General features: G+C 37.0%; 1 pseudogene; it reads left to right on the top strand.

The window, feature by feature from the left end:
• Positions 1 to 966: 966 nt before the first annotated feature.
• LOC118616111 lies at positions 967 to 1,661 on the top strand (annotated as a pseudogene).
• Positions 1,662 to 8,026: the final 6,365 nt, after the last annotated feature.

Here is an 8,026-nt window from a genome sequence, read left to right as displayed (position 1 = left end):
GTACGTCAGCAACAACAGATCAGCAACCACTAATGTGTGTTACAGAATTGCTGCCACCAACCTGCTACCCTTTGAAACTGCAAGAGAATCTCCTCGTGGTCCCCACTATCAAGAAACATACACCAAAATAAGTGTTATTAAAGATTTTTATGTCTATGTTCATGAGAAATATTGATCTGTAGTTTTCTTTTTCAAATTGAATTTTTTGGGGTGACACTGGTTCACAAAACCATGCAGGTTTCAAGTGTACAGCTCAACAAAATCTCATCTGCACACTGCATCGTGTGCTCATTGCTGTCGTTTTCTTGGGATGTCTTCATCTGGTTTTAGTATATTAGGTGAATGCTGGCCTCTTATGAACAGTTACAAAGTGTTCCTTTCCATTTTCTGGAAGAAATTTTAAAGAATGTGTATTATTTTAAAGAATGTGTATTATTTTAAAGAACTGTGTATTATTTCTTTTCTAAATGTTTAATAGAATTTACCAGTGACTCCATCTGGGGCTGTTGCTTTCTTTTTCTGGAAGATTTAAAAATTATTGATTCAATTTCTCTAATAAAAATAGAGTAACTTTTTAGGACTTGGTCCATTTCATCTAAGCTATCTGATTTGTGGGAATAGAGGTGTTCATTATATATATATTTTAAATGTTCTTGGGTCACTTTGTCTTTCATTTCTGATACTGATAATTAATTTTTTTGTGACTTCCTCTTTTTTATGTTTGTCTAGAGTTCTGTCAAATGTATTGATCTTTTTGGAGGATCAGCTTTTGATTTTGTTGATTTTTATTTATTGGCACCCTGTTTTCAGTTTCATTAATTTCTGCTCTCTTTTAAAATTTCTTCTATTCTTCCTCCTTTCCGGCTGGAACCCTGGAGGGTGCAGAAGAGAAGAAGGAGAAGGTCCCTGCTGTGCCAGAAACCCTTAAGAAAAAGCGAAGGAATTTCACAGAGCTAAAGATCAAGCACCTGAGAAAGAAGTTTGCTGAAAAGATGCTTCGAAAGGCGAGGAGGAAGCTCATCTATGAAAAAGCTAAGCACTATCACAAGGAGCATAGGCAGATGTACAGAACTGAGATTCGAATGGCTAGGATGGCAAGAAAAGCTGGCAACTTCTATGTACCTGCAGAACCCGAACTAGCATTTGTCATCAGGATCAGAGGCATCAGAGGTGTGAGCCCAAAGGTCCGAAAGGTGCTGTAGCTTCTTCGCCTTCGCCAGATCTTCAATGGCACCTTTGTTCAGCTCAACAAGGCTCCGATCAACATGCTGAGGATTGTGGAGCCATATATTGCATGGGGGTACCCAAATCTGAAGCCAGTAAATGAATTGATCTACAAGCGTGGTTATGGCAAAATCAACAAAAAGCAAATTGCCCTGACAGACAACACATTGATTGCTCGATCTCTTGGTAAATATGGCATCATCTGCATGGAGGATCGGATTCATGAGATTTATACTGTTGGAAAATGCTTCAAAGATGGTAACAACTTCCTGTGGCCCTTCAAATTATCTTCTCCACGAGGTGGAGTGAAGAAAAAGACCACCCATGTTGTAGAAGGTGGAGATGCTGGTAACAGGGAAGACCAGATCAACAGGCTTATTAGGAAAATGAATTAAGGTTTCTACCATGGTTATTTTTATAATCTGGTCAGTAATAAACAGTGAGTGCTTTAAATTGAAAATAAAATAAAATAAAATAAAATTTCTGCTATCCTGCTTGTTTAGGCTTAAATTCCTCTTTTTCTCTAGTCTCCTTTAGTAAAATCTCAGGCTTTTAATTTTAGATCTTTCTTATTTTCCAACATGCTCCCTTAATGCTGTAAACTACGAAGTGCAGCATTCATTGCATCAGATTGATAAGCTGTATTTTCATTTTAATTTAGTTAAAACATATTTTAAAGTTTTCTCTCGAGAGAAATTACTTCTTTTTTTATTCTTCATTATCTCCTATTTTCTTTAACCTTTGCTTATTCATCATAGCATAAAAGTAAAAAGGTCACTGCTCTATTAACCGAACTGACCTCAAATATCAAGTTAATGCCCAAATTTTGGACTTAAATTAATTTAAAATTTTTGCACAAGAGCAAGTTCCTTGGGTAATACTTAAGGTTTATTAAAATAAATAGAAGCGCTGTATTTCTGGTGTTTTAATGTTCTCAAATATATTCATAAAACATTTAAAAGCCTCTCTTGGACTAGATTAGAGATGCATTCTATTTAATAAAAATTGAAGTATACTTTTTTAAAACAACATTTTTTTTTCAATATGGAAGACATTCAATACTCAAAAACTTAGGAGGATTGGTAAACAAATCAGGACTATCTTGCATTGTATGGGGTAGTCAGGGAGAAAATAACAGCCTTGTCCTAATGAAATGCAACATAGTATAAGGGAAATAATTTTGTAGCAATATCTTAGAGACACTGGTTCCTTTTCCAAATTTTCTGTTATCAAGCTTTGTAATCTTGGTAAAACAACTTCATTACTGTCAGTCTCAGAATTTTCACATTCCAAGTTTTCTGATATGTGTTCATTTATCATATGTGCCAGAAACTGCGCTTAGTGCTCTAGCACGTTTATTTCCTGTTAACTCTGTAAAATTAAATTGGGAAACAATGCATGAGATTTTCGAAAGCTCTAAAATCTCATAGTGATGTCTAGTGTTAGTATTGGATAGATATAGCAATTTTGTTCATTTCATTGATTAAAAGAGTGGGAGTATTATTATTATCATTAGCATACAACTCATAACAGTAATGACACTACCAACTCAAGTGATATTATTTGATGAGAATGACCTCCCATCTACATATCTTTAAACTTCATCACAGGGTCTAAAGGTCTCATAATTTGGATTAAGTCATTGAATTCATTAACAGAAATCAAACATGGGAATGTTAACCCATTAAGCTACAATTATCCATTAATCCTGTATTATATTTAGATTTTTGGTTATTAGTAAAGGTTTAAATATCTTAGTAATAGTACCCAACATAGATTGGGAATGTAAAAGTAGAATACCAAATGTCACAATTTACAGAACACAGGTTTGCCTAAGATTTCACACTGAGAGATCCTGAAAAGCTAGAGGGTGAATCCATCTTGTTTCCTATACTCCACCCCACCCCTTTTCAATTTAAATAGGTTCTATTTGGCTACTCATCCTATAGATACAAAATATCTTCGGATTGTTCAATTTCAAACAAAAGCAATCACAGGAGATTTCTAATGCATAAGTTGAAATGGTCTTTGTGGACAAGAATGACTCAACATTACTGACTGGTTCAAAGTTGGTCATTTACATGGTGAGCATAAAGGATATCGATAGTCTCTTAGGTGTCCTGTCATAGCTCTGCACTAAGATGATACCCTACATTACTATTATATATCTTAGTAATTAGACTAATTGACTCAATTAGATCCATGTTCTTTGAGTGTTTGAATGAGAGAGAGAGAGAGAGAGAGAGAGAGAGAGAGAGAGAGAGAGAGAAGAAATACAGCCAACCGTGGTGTGGGGAGAAAAACCAGCAGCTTCAGGGACCAGGAAAATGTTTTTGAAAATTGTCCATATCAGCTGCCACGTCTTTCAAGCAGGCAGGTGAGCTAGCTGGGCAGCAGACAACCCAAGGCCAACTGACAAGAAACTGTAAGATCCAATGGGTAAAACATTGGGCCTGGAGTCTGCTGTCCTCCTCCTGGTCCCCAGTCATTTAGAAGATCCATGACTAGGTGAGTAATATAACTAGCTCAAAACCAAAGTTGTTTGCCTACCAGTTTCTTTGCATGAGGAAGTATAAGACAGTTTTGCAGTATTTCTTAGAACAAAACATATTGTTCTGTAATAATAAGCTTGAGTTGCATAAAGGATATCAAATTGGACTTTTTATGTGGAGGACAATCTGTATTGTGCTGAAATGTTAAGAGGAGAGGGTAATAGGTTCAACCTATGTGGGATAAGGAAACAAGATGGTTTATATAGGTAAATATCGCAGATGACTGAAGCCTTTGTATTCAGAAACACATTTTGCTTATATCTAAAAAAATTACCCACTTCACACACACACGCACACACACACACACACACACAACTATGGGTGTGGGATTATTTCTATCCATAGAAAAAGACCAAAGAATGTCCTCACATTCCAAGATCACAAAATGACCTGCCCTTATAAACTAAAAATCATAGATCCTAGAATTTTATTATTTTCAAATGATTTTGACTGATCATATATTTTAGTGTATTTTTTTAAAAATAAACTTTATTTCCTGAGGTAAACTGAGCTTATCTCTGACTCCAGCATCATGAAACAAACAAACTGAGCCAGTTATTAGATGAGAAGTGGGGTTTGGGGAATGCTAATGTGGCAGTGTTTGCGTTTTGTACATCTTTAGTTTTTGTTTCAAATTTCAGAAAGCAGTCGGGGCCAGGCTGTTTGTTTAATCTCGTGGAAGCGAGTGGGCAGAGACAGCATTCAGAGCTCAGCCTGACTTGCCTGCCAGTGTGGGGGAGAGAGTCTCAGAGCCTTATTTCATTTGATAAAAACACAGATTACTGTGGCATGTCTTACAAACAACAGTTTGGACTCATAGGATTAATGTTACATTAATTTCTTGGTTGAGTGGGATATGCGCTCATTTGAAGCAGGATGGGTAGGAAGATGGATGTTGCTTTGAAAATTAAATATATAAAAAGAAAAGGTATTGAATGAATCCTAGAGTAATATTCAGGATATTATTCAAATTCAAGTATATAAATATGAGGAAAGCATAATTTAAGACAAAAATCTAAGAATGGCAAATTATGAGTTTGGTAGGTTTCAGATAACGGTCTTAAGGAAGGAAGATTTTATTTTTTATTGATTCTAGAGAGAGAGGGAGAGAGGGAGAGAAGGAGAAGGAAAGAAAGAAACATCGATGTGAGAGAGAAACTTTGGTTGGTTGCCTCCTGCACGTGCCCTGACTGGGGATTGAACTGCAACCTGGGTATATGCCCTGGTCTGGAATTGAACCTGCCACCTTTTGGTGTATGGATGATGCTAGAACCAATCAAGTCCCCTGGCTAGGGAGGAAAGAAGCTTTTCTAAATAAAAGTTGAAAGGTCTTAATTGGTATTCATGTATCTTCACCGAAGTAGGGTCAAGATTTGAATCTATTCTGACTCTGAAACCTATGTTTTTTTCTCCGGAAACATGCATAGCCTAGAAATCTATTAGAAGCAACTAAATTGTGCTTTGAATTAACCCACTTGTATTCAATTTATGTCTATAGATACATCCTTCTGTTATAAAGTATATTATTTTTACTTTTCGTTTTATTTTATTGTTGTAAGAACGCCTAACATCAGATTTACCCTTTTAACAACTTGTTAAAAATTGCATCGATTGGGGTGACATTGGTTAATAAAATTATATAGATTTTAGGTGTACACTTGTATAATATATCATCTGTATATTGTAGTGTGTGTTCACCACCCCAAGTCAAGTCTCTTTCCATCAACATTTATCCTCCTTTACAGGCTCCTACCTCTCCCCACACCCCTTCCCTCTCCTTCCCTCTCATAATCACCATATGCTTGTCTGACTATGAGTTTTTTGTTTGTTTGTTTAATCCCTTCACCTTTTCACCCAGCCCTCCTACAGTGTATTTCTTTCTTTCTTTTTTAAAAATATTTTTTTCTTTATTGATTTTAGAGAGAAAGGGAGATGGAGAAGATGGAGACAGAGATAAAAACATGGATGAGAGAGAATATCAACTGGCTGCCTCCTGCATGCCCCCCACTGGGGATCGGGCCCACAACCTGGGCATGTGTCCTGACTGGGAATCAAACCAGTGCATGGAATGACACTCCACCACTGAGCCACACCGGCCGCCATCATCTACAATGTATTTCTTACAATTAATATTTATTGTTGAAAGTATTACAGATGTCCCCCCTTTCCCCCCATGGACCCCCTGCACCCCATGACTATTCTATAACAACAAATATTTACTTCTTAACTCCTTCACCCTTTTCACCCAGCCCCTGCCCCTACAATGTATTTTTTGTTTTGTTTTGTTTTTTAATCCTCACCCGAGGACATTTTTCCATTTTTTGTACAGATAGAGTGGGAGGGAGAGAGAGGAAGAGATAGAGAGAGAGAAACATCGATGTGAAAGGGACACATCGAGTGGCTGCCACCGCACGACCAACCAGGGTCGGGGACAAACTGCAACCGAAGTACGTGTCCTTAGCGGGAACCGAACCTGGGTCTCTCCGGACCGCAGGCCGACGCTCTAACCGCTGAGCCAAACCGGCCAGGGCCCTACAATGTATTTTTAACTTGAATGGATAATGAGTCATTATTAGGAAGAAGATTTTAGTAAGAAGAAAAAGGACTCCGATTTGGTAAAATATTCTTTGGAAAATGTTGATGTGTAATTTGGTCACACTCTACTGAGAAGTTTTGAGAGGTATTAGTGCTGAAACTTTTTTTAAATTTCCCTTTTGACTGTGTTTTGACTGCATTATTTTTTAAATGCTAGAATGGAGAAGATACCCAGGACATGATGGTGAGACTGGCAGAAAGTCACTTATTTGGAAGCAATGCTCTTTTTCTAAAATATCTCTGAAAAGTCATTGCCGACTTCCTGAAGTAATGCAAAGCTTTGCAAAACAGCCTCAAGTTTCCTAAATTAAGATGTATGACAGTCACTTCTTCTAAATTCCACTTGTGAAAGAGTCATAAAGAAAAGACATAATTCCATGAGACTCTTAAATGGAAGTTTTATAGAAATTAATGTCATAATAAATATTGTGGAAAAAGTCTAGCCTGGCCCATATGGCTCAGTGGATGGAGCGTTGTTCCATGGACCGAGAGGTCCCTGTTCAATTCCCAGCCAGGGCACATGCCCAGGTCTGGGCTTGATCCCCAGTAGGGGGCGAGCTGTGCAGGAGGCAGCCAATCGATGTTCCCCTCTCACATTGATGTTTCTACCTCTCTCCAAAACATCAACAAAAACATATTAAAAAAAAAAAGAAAGAAAGAAAAGGGCTTATGCCAGAAAATCTTATTTGTTCTTCCTCAGGCTTTTGCTTAGCCCCTCAAAGGACCTCACTTTTCATCTCTATAATAAAATAATACTAGTTTTTTTCTACCTCACAGTATTTTTATAAGAATACAAGTGGAGAAAACATGTGGAAATTCTTTACTTACAAATCATTATTTAAATGCAAATTTGTAAAAATGACGTGTTTTTTTCCCAGAATTTCTTGATTACTTTCACTGTGGTTCCTTCTGCAATGTTCCTGGTTCTTATAAAACAGATAATTTCTGGATGTCTACTCAAGATTGTTATTTTCTCAGTGATCTCTCTGAAGCCTAAAATTAATGCTTAGAATAAAATTATTTTCTATCTTGTGCTTAGCATTTTCTTACATTAAATCCCTTTAAATGGAATTCTTTGTACTCCACATTTTTCCCTGAATAATCCTACAATGAAAACTCAGTCTTACTGCAAAGGGAATTGTCTCCCATTCCCATTAGGAAGTAATCAGTTCCCAAGGAAAGAAACTACCTAAGAGCTGGATCCTTTAAAAGATTGCCCTTCAGTAAGAGAGGGTAAAGGTGGTGGCAGGGGATAAATGATGATGAAAGACCTGACTTAGGGTGATGAGCACACAATGCAATATACAGATGATATATTATAGAATTGTACTCCTGACATCTATATAATTTTATTAACCAATGTCACCCCAATAAATTCTATTTTTTAAAATTTATTTTTATTTTTTCCTTTTATTGATTTTAGAGAGGAAGGGAAAGGGAGAGAGAGATGTAAACATTGACGAGTGAGAACATTGATGAGCGAGAACATTGATTGGCCGCCTCCTGCATGTCCCCCACTGGGGATCGGGCCCACAACTTGGGCATGTGCCCTGATTGGGAATTGAACTGGTGACCTCTTGGTGCATGGGTCGACACTCAACCACTGAGCCACACCAGCCAGGCCAATAAATTATATTTTTAAAAAAGATATTCTT

This window comes from Molossus molossus, unplaced genomic scaffold (assembly GCF_014108415.1).
Source record: "Molossus molossus isolate mMolMol1 unplaced genomic scaffold, mMolMol1.p scaffold_m16_p_4, whole genome shotgun sequence".
NCBI classification, from domain to species: domain Eukaryota; kingdom Metazoa; phylum Chordata; class Mammalia; order Chiroptera; family Molossidae; genus Molossus; species Molossus molossus.
This window is presented reverse-complemented; position numbering and strand designations above follow the sequence as displayed.